This window comes from Mesoplodon mirus (assembly GCF_964341445.2).
Source record: "Mesoplodon mirus genome assembly, chromosome: 12".
NCBI classification, from domain to species: Eukaryota; Metazoa; Chordata; class Mammalia; order Artiodactyla; family Ziphiidae; genus Mesoplodon; species Mesoplodon mirus.
Window position 1 is genome coordinate 105,886,663 of NC_138988.1, and position 16,919 is coordinate 105,903,581.

At 43.3% G+C, this 16,919-nt stretch overlaps 1 long non-coding RNA gene across 4 annotated transcripts in view; it reads right to left on the reverse strand.

Annotated features, from left to right (window-relative positions):
• Positions 1-5,724: 5,724 nt before the first annotated feature.
• The window catches only part of LOC309814226, a 78,030-nt gene continuing 66,835 nt past the window's right edge, over positions 5,725-16,919 (reverse strand). The window contains exons 2-6 of one of the 4 annotated variants that reach the window (XR_014295649.1): positions 12,144-12,219; positions 8,819-10,344; positions 6,910-7,599; positions 6,669-6,777; positions 5,725-6,221 (exon numbers count right to left, since the gene is read on the reverse strand). This is a non-coding gene — a long non-coding RNA (uncharacterized lncRNA). Of the gene's footprint in view, positions 6,222-6,668; positions 6,782-6,909; positions 10,345-12,143; positions 12,220-16,919 lie in introns of all 4 variants that reach the window. The other 3 variants (XR_014295648.1, XR_014295650.1, XR_014295651.1) reach the window with 3 other exon arrangements.

Below are 16,919 nucleotides of genomic sequence, written 5' to 3' on the forward strand. Positions count from 1 at the left end.
ATCAAACACCATGACCAAGTGGAATCTATCCCTGGGATGCAAGGATGGCTTAACACAAAAAAAATCAATTAATGTGCTATACCACATTAACAGAATAAAGGATACAAATCACACAATCTTTTCAATAAAAGAAAAAAGGGATTTGATGAAATTCAACACCCTTTCATGAATAAAAACTCTCAAAAACTAGGAATAGAAGAAAAGTACCTTAACATAATGAAGACCATAAATGAAAAGCTCACAGCTAACATCACACTCAACGGTGAAAAAACGTAAGCTTTTCCTCTATGATCAGGAATGAGGCAAGGATGCCCAATCTCAACACTTCTATTCAACAAAATACTAGTGGTTCCAGCCAGAGCAATTAGAAAAAGATATAAAAGGCATCCAAATTGGAAAGGAAGAAGTAAAACTGTCCCTCTTTGTAAATAACATTACCTCATATACAGAAAACTTTAAAGACACCACTAAAAAATCTGTTAGTACTATTACATAAATTCGGTAAAGTTGCAGGATATAAAATCAGTATTCAAAAATCAGTTCCATTTCTATATACTAAAAACAAACTTTCTGAAAAGGAAATTATAAAAGCAATCCCATTTATAATAGCACCAAAAAGGATAAAATACTTAGGTATACAGTAAACTAAGGAGGTGAAAGACTTGTATATTGAAAACTACAAAACATTGATGAAAAAAATTAAAGACACAAACAAATGGAAATACATCTTGTGTTTGTGGACTTGAAAACAATATTGTCGAAATATCCACACTATCCAAAGCTATCTACAGATTCAATTCAATCGCTGTCAAAATCCCAATGCATTTTTTACAGAAATAAATTGTACAATTCATGTGGAACCAGAAAGGATCATGAATAGCCAAATCAATCCTAAGAAAGAAGAACAAAGCTGGGGGCATCACACTTCCTGACTTCAAAACATATTACAAAGCTACAGTAATCAAAATAGTTTGGTACTGGCAGAAAACAGATATATAGATTGATGGAACAGATAGACAGCCCAGAAATAAGTCCATACATATAAGGTCAACTGATCTTCAACAAAGGTACCAAAAATACTCAAGGGGGAAAGGCCTGTCCCTAGTGCTGGGAAAACTAGATATCCACGTGCAACAGAATCAAATTGTACTTTTATCTTGTGACACACACAAAATCAACTCAAAATAGATTAAAGACTTAAACTTTAGACCTGAAACTGTGGAACTTGTAGAAGAAAACATAGAGAGAAATCTTTATGACACTGGTCTTGGCAATGATTTCTTGGATATGACATAAAAGCAAAGGCAATAAAAACAAAAATGCACAAATGAGACTATGTCAAACTAAAAACCTTCTACACAGTAAAGGAAAACAACAGAATGAAAAGGCAACCTCCAGAATGGGGGAAATATTTCCAAACCATATAGCTGATAAGGGGTTAATATCCAGAATATATAAGGAACTCCTACAACTCAACAGCTAAAAAACAAATAACTGGTTTTAAAAATGGGCGAAGGCATAAAAGGAACGAAATGGGGTCATCTGTAGAGACGTGGATGGATCTAGAGACTGTCATACAGAGTGAAGTAAGTCAGAAAGAGAAAAACAAATATCGTATATTAATGCATATATGTGGAACCTAGAAAAATGGTACAGATGAACCGGTTTGCAGGGCAGAAATAGAGACACAGATGTAGAGAACAAACGTATGGACACAAAGTGGGGAAAGCGGCGGGGGTGTGGGGTGGTGGTGTGATGAATTGGGAGATTGGGATTGACTTGTATACACTGATGTGTATAAAATGGATGACTAATAAGAACCTGCTTATAAAAAAATAAATAAAATTCAAAAATAAATAAATAAATAAATGGGCTAAGGACTTGAATAGACATTTCTTCAAAGAAAACATACAGATGGCCAACAGGTATACGAAAAATGCTCCATGTCACTAAACATCAAGGAAATGCAAAGGAGATACCAGATATCAGAACCACAAGGAGATACCATCTCTCACAACTTCAAGATGGTTATTATCAAAAAAACAAGAGCCAACAAGCTTTGGCGAGGATGTGGAGAAACTGAAATCCTTGTGCACTGTTGGTGGGAATGCAAAATGGTGCAGCCACCATGGAATACAGTATGCAGGTTCCTCAATAATTAAGAATAGAACAGTCATATGGTCCAGCAGTCCCACTTCTAGGTATTTATACAAAAGAGTTGAAATCAGGATCTTAAAGAGATATTGGTACCCCATGTTCATTGAAGCACTTCACAATAGCCAAGATGCAGGAACAACCTAAGTGTCCATCAAGAGATGATGGATAAATAAAAGTGGTCCATACACACAATGAAATACTATTCATTAAAAGGAAGACAATTCTGACACAAGCTACAACACGGACGGACCCTGAGAGGGTCACACTCAATGAGAAAACCAGTCACAAAGACAAATATGCATGATTCCACTTATACGGTGAATCTAATATAGTCAGATTCATAGAATCAAACTATGGGATGGTGGTTTCCAGGACTGGGGGAAGGGAAATGGAGCACAGAGTTTCAGTTCAGCCGATGAATGAACTGTAGAGAGATGCCTACGGTCAACAACGTTGTGTGCACTCCAAACTCTGCTGAAAGGGCAGATCTCGTGTTAAGTGTTCTTACCACAATAAAACGTACTTTTAATTGGGTGAGGGTGAGACCCCAGTGTGTACATTTACCAGTGCCTCAGAAGAAGGACTAGCAGAGCCTCCCCCTCCTCCCAGCCAACACTCCACTGCCAGGCCCTCACGAAGAGAAGTTCGAGTAGCCTTATGGAAAGAGAGTGGTAACAGTTACCTTCACACAGAAGCGTGACCAAAATGTCAGGACAGAGCTACCAAATGTCATGGCAACTATGTAACATATATCAGAAAAAATGAATTTACTTTTAAAAAGAAAGACTTTACCAACCAAAAGATAAAAATTCCAAACACAGACACACACACGCATACCAAGTAAACAAGAAAATTCCCCACAACTGCATTATATGATGCAAAGCAATCAGGTGACTGACTCAATAAAACAGTGTAAAAATTAGGAGATAAAATTGAATACAGTGCACTGTGCCTGGTACTTAGTAAATAAATAAATATTTGTTGAATAAATGTTTGCATTTCAGATCTAATGAAACGTATTAAGAGCTAAAAGAAACCCTTGTATAATGAGAATATATATGAGAAACACCAGTGTGTAAACTAGACATCACTGACAGCTGAATTATGTACATAGAGAGGAAATGCTCAAAGTGATCCCCATGAATGGGCATGACAATTCACAAAGTGAGGCTTCACTTTCCCAGAAATGACTTTCTGTGTCATTTGTACTTTTCCATATTTTAATTAAATATACATGTCAAAGAAATTCATGCAGGAATACCATTGAAATAAAAAGAAAAAATACTGAGTAGATATTGAAAGAATCAGAAAGAATCTCTGCAGCTAGATTAAATAGTAGCCTATATGTAGCTGGAATTAGAAGATAAATCAGAGCGCCTGTTGCAGGATTTACTGTAGTTATGAGATGAGGAATACAAATTAGAAATTGAGAGGTATATGGAAAAAGAAACTCCTTTCCAGAAGGATTTCCACGGGGACAGAATAGCGAGAAGGGCAGGGAAGCAACACTCAGAGGTAACGGGTGAGAACATGAAAGAATGAGGGAAGAAACCCTAGCCAGGACCACATAGATGATTTACTTTAAACCCACGTACAGACACAACCCAGTGGAGCTGAAGACATCAAGGTAAATAGAAAATTATTAGAGCTTCAGAGAGAAAAGACAGACAACACACAGAGGCACACAGTAGAATGCAGCAGTCTCTCAGCGTCAAAGAGGCCAGGAAACCACGGAAGAGAATCCTCAGATTTCCGGCGGGAATTACTATGGGTACAAAGTTCTGTATCCAAACTCACCTATGAGCTGGGAGAAAGAGCCCTCTTTCAGGTTACATGGCAAACACAGAAAACCCTCATTACAAAAAAAAAGGGTAAAATACACGAAGCACTGTTTCTGATGTATGAATAAGCTGTGAAGAGAGTAAGGAAACTTCCTGTAGCCAGAAATGAAGTGGGACCAGGAATGGGAAGCACAGCTCTGGAGTCGCTGGCTCCTGGGGGGTCGGGGGGAGGGGATCCACCATTGCGGGTGGTCTTGACCTTGACGGGCTCGGCAGGAGGGAGGTGGGGACTCACGTTAAGAAACCAGCGGAAAGCCTGACTCCCCAGAGGCCGGCCCTGGGGGAGGAGCCCAGGCCCAGCAGAAGGCCAGCAGCTTCCTCAGCTCATCCTGGGCTCCAGGGAGAGACAGGAGCCTCCCTGGGAGTTCAGGCCACAGACCGGCCCTTCCAGGCCTTGGCCTCTGGCAGTCAGAGCTCCAGAGGGAGCAGAAGTGTTAAAAGTTCATCGGAGACAGACTCTCCTAACAAGTTTTGTCTATACGTTTGAAATGTATTATACAGGGGAAAAATGACAAAACTGACTTAGGAAGAAATTAAAACATCGATTATCCGAGAATAATGAAATAAAATGGATCTGTAATTCAAAGTATTCCACATAGAAAACGTGAGAGCCAGGTGTTCTTATAGGTAGTGTCTGTCACCCCTCACAGTGAAGACGGCATCACCACGGTCACAGAAAGGAAGGGAACCACTGGAAAACCCTGACATTGTAAAGATGCTAACGCAGCTAACGAAGACTGGCAGCTGAAGGCGGGGCTCTGAGCAGCCCTGTGGGGCTAATTGCCTCGTGTTTCAAAGTGGCTCCCGGCTCCCAGCGAACAGGGTCCAGGAAGGAAAGAAAGGGGGACGGGGCAGTAAGCAGTGTGTGTGTGTATAACAGCACGTGCGTGCATGTAAGAGACAAAGCCAAGTGCCGGGCAAGAGGCGGAGCACAAGCCCATTGTTGTAAAAACAGAACTGGGCTCTGCACGTGCCCAGAAATGACGCCACAACACTATACAACAAACCGTTCCAACTGCCAGCAGCCGCTGCTTCTGCAGGCTGAGTTCGGCCAGAAACTGGAAGCTGGGATCGAACAGGACGCGGCACATCTGCCTCGGGCCCAGACGCCAAGCGGGTACCTGTGCTTTGTGTTTTCAGCTGAAGTTTCGCTGCACTGAGTGCCGTGTGCTCGGGATGCGTGGTCATCACTGACCAGCCCATTTCTCAAATGTCTCCTTCTGTCCATTAAAATGAAAACTTTCTCCAGTGAATCACAACTTGAGAATGAGAACATGTTTCTCCTCCACGGGTTGCCCGTCTCCTGGCGGGGACGTGTCGGGCCGGCCACCCTCTGCCCCCAGGGCCCGTGATGCCCTGGGCCCTGGAGCCACGGAGTCTTCTCGTCTAGAACCCATTTGTGGAGCTGTGTGCAGACTGGTCCCAATTTGTTCACAGGGTAAAAGCTCAGATACCAGACGGCCTAGTTTAAAACTGGACATCTGGCAACTCTAAAAACAAATTCAGTTGTCTTTCCTCAGAGAAAATTGTGCATATCATATAATTTCTGAAATTGGGTTAAATTACAGCAAATTGTAGCGTGTAGAATTGGTAAATAAATACAACAGACGACACCCCACCGTCTGAGTGCAGCTGGGGGGGAACATTAGGCATGATTAGATGTGGTTAAAAGTTATCATTGTTTTGCGATTTGCAACATAAACATACGGTGTAAATATCCTGTGAGAAAACTTACTTCTGTAGCTCTAGTTCACGGATTTATTTTGGTGTTAACTTCAAAAGCGACTACAAACATTTACATAAAATTGTTTACATAGTTAGATCACCTCTACTTCTCCAAGATACCCCTAGTCCCGACTCTAACGGGTCGGTCAGGGTTCCCGTCCTTCACTTGCTGAGTGCAGATTCTCTGTGACACCAGACGTGTCCCTGCCAGGGACATCCAGGGGATCCCGGGAAACCTCAGCAGGTGAACCCGACGCCTCCACGACTTGGCTTTTCCTCTTCACTTTCAACATCAGGTGCGTGGCTGGCTTCATCTGCATCAGCACCCAGGAACTGTGCCTGGGGAAGGGGGGCGTCTGTGTGTGCATGCGTGCACGTGCGTGTGAGTGTGTGCGTGTCCACCCACGTGCATACAGGCCTTCTCCTTCATTCGTCACTCATAGATTCATTCAGTTCATGCTTTAGGCTCCGTCCCCTTCAAAGCATCTGGAGGGCAGACTAGAAAGCAGAAAGGATGAGAGGCTTAATGTCACTGAGATGATCTTTACATCAATGTCTAATAATGCACAGCTTTGACCTTGTATTTTGCCATCTCTGCATCATTACAGTGTAATTCCAAGTCTTCTGACTGTATAAACTGTACTCGACCAGAGGACAGGACGCAAATCAAGCAATATTCTCTGTTTTAACCACAGAGCAGCACCGAGCCTGTCACTGCTCAGGAAGTGCCTTTTGATTATGAAAAAGAAATTTTAAGTCAATTGTTCCTGATAAAAGTACACGGATGCGTTTGTGCTCCTAATCCTAAAGCCAGAAGGCATATTCAGCTGCAGGGTTACTGTCGTATATTACACTATAATACAAATTATGTGAGTAAGTGGGGAGCACTGCTCAGGGAGCACAGGTTTGTACCTGGACGGCAAGGGTCCTCCCTGGTGACCTTACCTCGGGTCTAAGACGACACAGCCTGGCTCTGAGATGGTGACCCTCTTTCTGCTTTGGGGGGCAGTTCGATGGCCTGAGTGTGACAGGCAGCCATGGACAAGTGGAGAGACTCCCTGTGTGACAAGAAAGGTCACGCTGTGTCACCATGAGAGCCGTCCATTAGCCTAAGCAAGTAGAGGCCGCCTGTTCCCGGAAAAAATAAGACCACATCCTCCACACAGAATGAGTTTCATGAAAGCACTTGCCTTATGGGGTGGGAGGTGGACCAGACAGCCTCAGACCACTCCGCCAGTTCTGAGATGCTAAGATTCTCCCCGTACATGGGAGCCGCTCTGCACAGTCCGAGAGGTGACCTGTTCAACACAGAGAAACAAGCCTCAAGACAGACGGGGCAGACGTGGCCACTGCAGTCAGACTGTGAGGACTGGAGCTCAGCAAAGACACACGTGTAAACACGTCATCACGGAAGGCTGCTTCCACCAGGCTCCTGCAGCTCTTCTGCGTCAACACTTTGGGGGGGGTTCAACCTTCTTTTTGCATATTTGGCTGCTGGTGGTGGCCAGTAAGAAGAGAAAAGGAAAGGACTGGGGAGCTGGGTAAACCTGCAAAGTGAAAACTGTCAAGGAAAATGTCACCGCCCGGTGGTTTGTGACCACCTAGAGGGGTGGGATAGGGAGGGTGGGAGGGAGGGAGACGCAAGAGATATGGGAACATATGTATATGTATAACTGATTCACTTTGTTATAAAGCAGAAACTAACACACCACTGTAAAGCAATTAGACTCCAATAAAGATGTTAAAAAAAAAATGTCACCGCTTTGCCATCTCATCTCCAGGACGCCATGGGGGCTGGACATCTCTGTGAGACGGAGCACCGTTTGGGAGAACCAGACGGGTGACTTTTTGTTTTGATGTCTTTAAAGTGTTTATCCTGAAGAAGAAAAAAAAAAACAAATAAGCTAGTATGTTCCAATTACTGGCTGCATAGAGATCCAGTGAAATGAAAGAATTCAAGAGTGAACACAAAAGATCTTTCTTCGTAAAGAAAAAAGTAAGGAGTATAAAGTTAATCAATTTGGAATTTTTCTTTCTGTGATTCAAAACACATTTCTCCAGAAATGGTCCTGTGTCTGAAAAATACATATCCCCACTTTTCTAAGTTTAAAAATGCTGAGTTAAAAAGTCAGGAGTTAGACATATATTTATTAAATATATATGAATCTGACTGCCTGCTCTATCATTTATTACACATAAAATCCCAATTTTGGAAATTCTTACAATTTTAATTAAGTATTTTTAATAAAAAGCTGATTTTATTAAAACTTTAAAATATAAGTAATGTTTTATTCAGACGTCCAAACTCTAGCAATTTAACAAAAGGTTCAAACATCTGCTTCCAAAGCGGGCTTAGCAAATTTTCGACAATAAAATCGTTTCTCCCCCCTCACTCAAATGTGCAAAGGTTGTACAGAAGTTGCTGGAAATGAATGGAAGGTCTTCTCAGTTTCCACTCAGTCACAAGTGAGCGAAGGCAGGAGGAAGTGCTGCGATGGCAGAGTTACAACCACAGCTGAGGGGTAAAGGCCCCAGTCAGTCCGCGGGGGGGGGGGGGCCCGGAGGGGAGCCGAGGACCACCAGGGAGCTCTGCCGCAGACCTGCTCTCTCCCGGGGCTCCTGAGAAACTGCCTGGGCTCACCTGATACGACAGAAATTAATCTCTATCTGCTTGAAATGAAACTGCTGACAGAAATTTCAGTCACTAGGGCATATTATAATTTATTATCCAGAAGCACATTAATACTCGTTAGAAATACATTTGGAGATTTCCACATTAAGATTTCTAAAGTGCCATACGTTTAAAGCAACAGTTTTGTCGAGATACAATTCTTACACCACATAATTCTTTCATTTACAGTGTACAGTTCAACGGCTGTTAGTATTTCACAGAGTTCTGAACTTACCTCCACGACTTTAGGTTGGGGCCTACGCCACAGAAACCCTCCTCCCCTCAGCATCCCCCAAACCTCCATCCCAGCCCCAGGCGACCACCTGCGTTGTCTGTAGATTTGCCCGTTGAGGACATTTCACGTAAATGGAACCAAACCATACGGAGTCTTTAAACTAATTAAAGCCATTTTTTAAAGTCCTACCGAAATTCACGATCGGAAACACTTCTTTCAATCTCTCCTCTTCTCTCTTTTTCAGTAATGCAGACCTTCAAAGCGAGTTCAGCTTCGTTTTCCCGGCCGTGACCCGTGGTTTCGGTCTTATCCTCGGGTTTCTGCCGCCGGCTCTGCTCCCCACCGCCCCCTGCTGGCGCTGCCCCCGCACGTTCCCAAGTCGCTCCTCGCCCTCCTAGGTCTTAAAATACTGAACAGAGCACAGGCCTATTAACTGGTGTAAAACGTCAGTGTGGTCGCTCGGATGTAAGTATCCTATTCTTCTCCTCGAAATTTGAAAGCTTTGAGTCAGTCCTAAAACTCTTATCAAAACCTCGTTCAAAAATGTCGTCTTCTTAACATTTTTCATTTTTTCACAAGGAAAATGCTGAACCTTAAAGAATTTTATTTCAATCCTAACAAAAACATAAACTTGGAAAGCTTTCTTTACTGTTTAAATGAATACAACTCATGAGAGATAAAGATTTTACTACAACCATGTGTGAAGACTACTAATAAAAATGGAAGAAAGAAATATAAAAATTCGAAACATGCATAAATAACAGTACGTTCCTGTAAGGCTTAGAACCGTGTGAAAGATATTTTTAGTTATTTAACGTTATCTATTGCTCTTTGAGTATTTCTCAATTTTTAAGTGGCTTTAAAATGGAAACTTTACTATTTACTGAATATTTTTCCTAACCTTAAGAGTTGGGGTTTTTTTGAAATTTAAATAGACAACAAAAGAAAATAAAATTTACCAACCACTTTCTATGGTCTTCATAATGTAATAGTTTAGTGCTTCAGCTTTGTATACATTAAAATTATTTCTGATTTGTTACTAAAACTCCATAATCCTAGGACTAGTGCTTCAAAATCCATGCTTAGCAGTCTCAGTAGGCACTTAGCCATTTTTAAAACATTATCTCCAACCTCGCAGAAAGTTTAAGAATTTTTCAGAAGTGAATGTTTGATTTAGGATGTTACTCTGAATTTCTCTCCTGGTTTTAAAACAAAGAAGAAGTAACATCAAAAATTCCTTTGGGGCAGATGAATAAGTACATTTGTTAGACTTTCAGTTATTTTACTATTATTTGTGCCCCAGGTAAAAGTGCTCCCCAGGGAGTACTTTATTCTATTTTACGGAGATTTGAAAACATATCCATGTACCACCTAAGGCAAAGAAATTTTTAATCAGTTTATGTGTAAATAAATAAACTTTTGAGTTGAAGGATGCAAATTGGGTTTACCGTACTTTTTTTTAAATAAAAATTTTAATGTATAAATAAGATATGGATAATAAATTACGTCCTTTGAAAAATACAGAGTTTTTATGTATATGTAAAGTACAATGAAGAGAGGAATTTTGCATTAAATCTGCATTTAGACAGAAAGCTTTGGTTTCTGAAGGTTGACAAACATGATGAGGCTCAGGAAACCCATCCCAGTGCTTTGAACACAGGGACCTCAGCATCCGTCACCGCAGAGGAGGCCGTGTCATTTCAGGGTTACCCGTCCTGTGTGTAAAGGAAAAGCTGGATGTGAAGAATGTGTTCACAATGATGATTTTTACCGTATTTAAAGCATGTTTCTCTACTCACTACTGGTTCCTCTTGAGCATGGCAAAACTCACACATTTTAATATAGAAAATAATGCTGGATGGGTCCCCTTGCCTTCTTTATTATGTATCCCTGCCCACAGGACTGATACAACCCATTTCCTCTTAAATGAAGCAGCCTTCATTTCTCCTATATTTCAAGCCTACAAAGAATATTGGCTTCCCTCATTTCTTGTGGGTGTTTTCAAACAAATATCTCTGTGTTGTTGGGCCCTTTACTTTTACTTTTGTCAAAAAGTCAAAGAGAAACACTTCCTAGGAATTTTTGTTAATTAATTTAGTTTACATTTGGTAAGAAGCTAGCTCAGCCCATCCCTCCTACCAAAAGAAAAGAACTAGCAATTAGAGGATGCTTTCTTCTCTTGGCCGGTGACGCTAGGTGCTTGCTCTAGTCATGAGGGCCTACCGAGGACGGGGGGCCTGTCTTGCAGGAGTTAACTACCTTTCCTTAGAAAACAACCAGTAACGCTTTGCGGTTCCAGCAGGCTTTGATACCCATCGGTGAGTCTGTCTCTGGCCTCAGATACACCGGTGTTTACGCCAGGGAGCAGCCCACATTTCAGTGCAGGGAAACACATGTTCTGCTGAAACCCGACCCTTGCCATCGGCTCCTGAGATGCAGAGGTTGAGGACAAAAGACAAAGACGGCTGGTGACAGAAGCAGCCAAGTTCGGAGCCGTCTCCAAGGATGTTTCTTAAAGCGAGGGAGAAGTTAGAAACCAGAAACCTGGCTGGAGGGTGTGGGTAAAGTGAGTCTCCAGGACACAGACCTGGGTGGGGACACCTGGCCTCTTGTGGCCCCCGCCAAGCCCCCCAACATAATTCACTGTGGCAGGGAACCTGGTGCCACCTCCCGATGACCCCGCCGAGGTCACGGGCACGCACGGCCAGACGTGGCCAGAGGCTCCTGTTTCTGTGCTGGGGTTTCCTGCTTGTAGCTCCTTCATCTCTTACCAGCCTGGATTTGTTCCTGCTTCTGTGTCTTGGGCAGGAATCCATCACTGGACGCGTCCAAGTGGGGACATTGAAACAGACGGCAGTGACAGGAGCGTCTCCAGCCTGGGGGCAGAGGCCCAGGGGAAACGGGGAGATTTCCGAGTGACCACAATCACACCTCCTTCTATACGATAGACACTTGCATCTGCTTGTGAACCAGTGACGTGTGTGAACGTGATGTTCCCTGAAAACCTTCTGTGAATATTTTAAATGTGTCTTACATGTACATGGACACAAAGCCGTAGGTGCCATTATATCTATGAACCTATTTTTTAACTTCCCAACAACATGTAAAAGTATAACGTCAAAGTTTCACCCTCTTGCTCTTTGCTCTCTGCGCCTGAGGACTGGGGCCTGACAAGATCCAGGGCTCCGGGGCGGCGCTAAGCGCTCCCCGCCCCTCAACAGACACATAAACAGGAAGGAAGCGGAAAGGGCTCCACCTGGAGCGGCCGCTCCCGTTAAACCGACCTTCTCCAGCAGAGCCACGCGCCGTCTCCCAAGACTGGACGTCAAGGTCAGCCGGGCTACCCCGGGCCCGGCCCGCACTTCCCCCGAACAGAGCGGCCAAGTCAAGGAACAGGGGTGAAGCCACCATCACAAAAATCACACGGGAACGTCCAGCGTTAAGGAGGCACCTGACCACGGCGGCTGCTAGTTTGTGGAAAAGCCCAGTTACTGGATTTAAACTTGAAACTTACCTTTGCACCTTGTGACACATTCCAAATCAGGGCGCCCATCACAAACTCATGCTGATCTTGAACACATAAGTGCTTCCTACAAATACAATAAAAAGTTACATGGATGTATGTATTTATATACACATATGAAAAAAATGATATAATGAATTCCTTTAAACTTTGCTTAAAAGTATGAAAACAGTTTATAAATACCACTTTTAAAAGAAAATCATTTTTCCTATGCAGAATATAACTAGGGTCTAGGGTCTTGAAATACTCTACAGAAAACTCTGGTGAAAACACTGAATAACATTTCTATTAAAAAATCTAAGTGTATGAATGAAAAGTAAAATATTTTAGTGAATATTACCCACAGAAGTCTTTCAAACTGCATTTTAATTCCTAGATTCTATGATCTAAGAAAATCTCATTTTTCGTGGTAGAGCTTACAAATGAAATACAAAAAACTGAGGTTAGAAAGAGATTGCATCAGTTACATTTAATGCCATTTAAGAAGCTGAGTCAAAATTGAATCAGAGAGCAGCGTTTATTGTACACCTGCTGGGGCTCGTTAATGGTGCTGGAAAACTGAAGTGTGAGGTCGGGGGGTTGGGGGAGCCGGTGATCACGGAGGGGCCAGGGACAAAGGCAGGTTTCCAGTGACCAGTGGACCTGACCCTCCACCACGTGGACTCCTGGACCGGGGGCAATTCTCATGTGAAGATTTCCTCACAGCCCCATCTCGGCTACGCCGGTCTCGCATCGCAGGGTTTGCCCTTCCTCTCTCCTGGGGGGTGGGGGTGGGGGGGCAGGGGTGTGTCTGGGGGGCAGGGAGGGCAGTTCTGCTGGGCCCTCAGAGCTGGCCAGGGGGGAGGGCGAGCTGTGGCAGAAGGTGGACAGCATCTTGGCTTCTCCTGTTCTTCCGCAGCTTCATGGGGAGGGGAGTGTCTTTATTTGGTAAAAGACAAAATTTCAGACAGAACTTCAAGCACACGTTCACATGTACCTACAAAAGCAAAACCCAAAGCCAGATACACATAATTTTTGGATGGTCATTATTCTGGATTGCTCCTGTGATTTTTTTTCTTAGGTAAGAGATAAAGAGATAAACTTGCTGCAGTGCATGAGAACGGGCAGATCTTCATATCATTTACTTTCCTCCAAGGAGATAAGAGGACACATTGAACAAGGTGGCCACGCCTGTCCTTCCCGAGATGAAGACACCCATCCTCCCCAAGCCGGCCTGTTACCAAGCCTCTGTGCAGAGTTTTGAGGATTCGTCTCATTTTCCCAGAAAGCCTGCCGGTTACACCAGTGTTTGAAACCCCGCAGGATTTCCGGTCACCTCACGGGAGGCAGTGACTGACCCCAGCAGAGTGACCGGCCCGGGAGCTGCAGCATCAGCCCCAAGACCTCTCTGAGCGGCACCACTGGCAACAGTGCCACTCCCATGGGGATAACTGCAGCCCCAGAGAGAAAAATCTCGTCTCAGCAGCAGGTGCAGTCAGTAGGACCTTTGAGCAGAAAATGTAGGATTAGGAGAAAGCAGTGCCCTTTTGTGGAGAATCAGGCCCAGATTTAGAGTCTAACCTGGGTCTCCTCCTGGCACACACTCACGCATCTTTCCACGGAGGCCCACTTTGTGTTAATATTTGCATAACAACAACAACGGCTCCTGCTCTGATTTTCATGGTAATCAAGATGCCCTGTGCCCATTTTACAGATGAGAAGGTACAGAACAAACTCCAGCTCCCCCAGCTTGTAACTGTGCCAGTTGTGTCATATTCTGAGCCTGTTTACTGTAACCGTGTCACATCACCGGGTGGTAGAATTGGAAGGGGTCCCCAGATTGATCACTGGCATAAACTATTTCCAAATCTATACCACAGAAACCAAAATTACAGAGGGTATGGGGTACGCACAGCTGTAACCCCATTGTGGGTACTCATTCTTAAGGAAGGAACTCTCTCTTGAGGCTGTTGTCTGTAAAATGCTTATAATCTGCTGAATAACACACACTTGGAGGCTCCCATACGATTAAGTGGGCAGGTGAGCACACCTCTCCTCCCACGAGGACCAGGATTTAAGTCTACATTAATGATAAGCAAAGTTGATGAAAAACACGTGAAGACGACGCACAGGATTCTCTCAGAAGATCTACATAAAAGACCCCTCCATGGGCACAGGGACCTTCTAGAATTAGCAAACAGCACTAACCTTTTCTAGCAGTGGGTATGCAGCCAACGCTACTTCATCCCCAGGAGCATTTTGAAGGCAGTCCACGACCTCTGGGAAGTTTGGATCTGTTAACCATTTAATCATGCAACACTTACTTGGAAGAAGAAGCCCTTTCTGCTGTTTCATACAGCTTCTCCTTTTAGCACTCAAGCCCCATTAGATAGTAGGCAGAATAATACATTTCTTGTTTCCCCTCCATTCTAAGCCCAGTGTAAGAAATACGGTCCAGAAACCTACTGAATGTTAAAATTGCTGGCTCTGGTTCAGATTGATTAGGGAAGAGCTGACTTCACAGGAAGGCGGCCGAGAGGGGAGGATGGGGTCACCCTCACGCCGTCACCTTCACGGTGCAGCCCAAAGAGCCTGCTCTGCCCCGGCCACAGTGTCCTCGCCTGTGAAGTGCGGGAGGTTTAACCCAGGCATAACCCAGGCCTGATTTCCAAATCCCTGACCTCATGAGCAGCATTTCGAGCTCAGGGCTCTGACCGCCAGGGCCTTTGAGGCTCCTGAACAAACCTGCCCGGGGCGAGTGAGCAACAAAGTGGCCTGGATCCAAATTACTTGCCCCCAAAGTCTAAGCACCTCGGGCTTTTATGTCCTCGAGCCCTCACCCGTCCTTTTGGTTGTTATTGTGCTTTTTCCCAACAGCCTGCAAAGTTTTAAGTGCAGGAGGCCTGAGGGAGAGCTTCGGATGGCACCGAACTCTGTGGAGCCGCCAGTGGCTCCGTTTGGAGAAGGAAAAGCCCACAGCAGGGGCTCCCTCTGTCCCTTTCGCCTCCAGTTATGACAGGATAGTAGCAAAGCGACCCAGAGACTCTGCTTTTACCTACATACTTTGTTTATCTTGTACAAAGATTGGACTGAAGCAAGTATTTTAACACATAGCATTTGTTCATCTTGAAAGGTGAGAACCTGAGTTTTTGTTACATTATTTTCAGTATTTGTATGTTTTGTTTTTCCGATAGAAAAGGCAGCAAAAGATAATAAAATATTAAAACAAGAAATTTAAGATTTCCTGAGAGGTTTTTAACTTAGAAAATTTTAAATCAGATATGTATTTTATTTTTCTATGCCTAAATTTGTTAATAACTTGAATATTTCCTCCCTGGAAAAAAGAAGAAAGAATTCAGAAATCACAAAGTAGTGTTTGCTACTTAATTAATATTTTGGTTTTCTACATCATCTATTATAAGATACAAAATGTCCATAATTCCTCAAATTCTCTATTGCCAGTCTCTTCGTTGTCAAACCAACTACATCAAGATGAAAATCACATTAAGAAAAATACAATTCAGTATATTTATGCTTTTGCATTAATGAGACAATTTCAGGTCACAGGGAAATTGATACTCAGAGTATTGATTACTTGCTATAAACATCATATTTACTTCACACAAAATGTATAAAACGCACCCCAAATTTATAAGAAAATACTCTGAAAAAATGTAACTTGTATTGAGAACAATTTTAAAGTTCTGGGAATGCAACCTAATCCATTAACTCTGAAAGGAAAATATCACACCACAACGCTAAAGAAACTGTGTCTCATGGTTAGTACGGACATATACTAGGTAACAAAACAGAGCATATTTGCTGGAAAATTGTCTCACAGTATCCACGGCTATTGCAAGGGCAAATAGTGTTACTGTATCTAGTGAATATGAGGAACTAAAAAGCCACATTATAAAATAATTTGACTGACATTTAACAGAACACATGAGAGGCAAATATAGCAATAAAAATTTATTCAAAAAGGCAGCAAAATAAAACTTTGAATGAATTCCTAAACAAGTAGTTAGAGAGTATGTAGACCAAATTTTTTAAGTTACGAAGAATACAGAAAAGAATAATTTTGGAGGAAATATAATGTCATGCTGCACATGACTGAAAGCAGATCCAGCCCCACTACTAATACAAGTAGGAAGAGGAAATAAAAAATAACACATTTCAATACAAACTGGTATTTCAGAATTATCATTTGCAAATATGTCACGAGCAGAATAAGTGTGGAAAAAGAGCATCAAATTTCAATCTTCATCCTCAAAGACTAGAAACCTCTCATCTTCAAAAGCAGAGCCCCACCCTCGAGGAAACCCAGGTGAGCCTCTCATCATCGCCGGCTTTGGCTGTTGGACACCCAGCCATCACTGTCTTCAGGCAATAAATCATGCTCCACAGAGTGGAAGGCACCGCTAATGCCACGTGTTTAAGGGATTAGACCACTGCCTCTTGATATTCAGCCTCGCATGAAGCCTCGACTCCCACGCTGGTCCCCGGGGCCACTTCCTTCCCCTCCAGGGAAGCCCAGTCTTGCACCCACCTGTTCCTCTCCTCCTTCCTGAGTCCTCTAAGTCACACACTGAGTTCCATCTGCAGCTCACAGCTGGCCGTAGCCCGTCCGGAATTACGGCTAAATCAGTGTGTCCTCCAGACACTTGGCACCAAGGAATTCAGCCGGGGCTTTTGAAAGCCAACAGGACTGGCTGCCCACACCTCCCTTTGTCTGTGGACAGCTCCACGCCATCCTCATTCATCTGCCATTTTCATGGACACAAATAT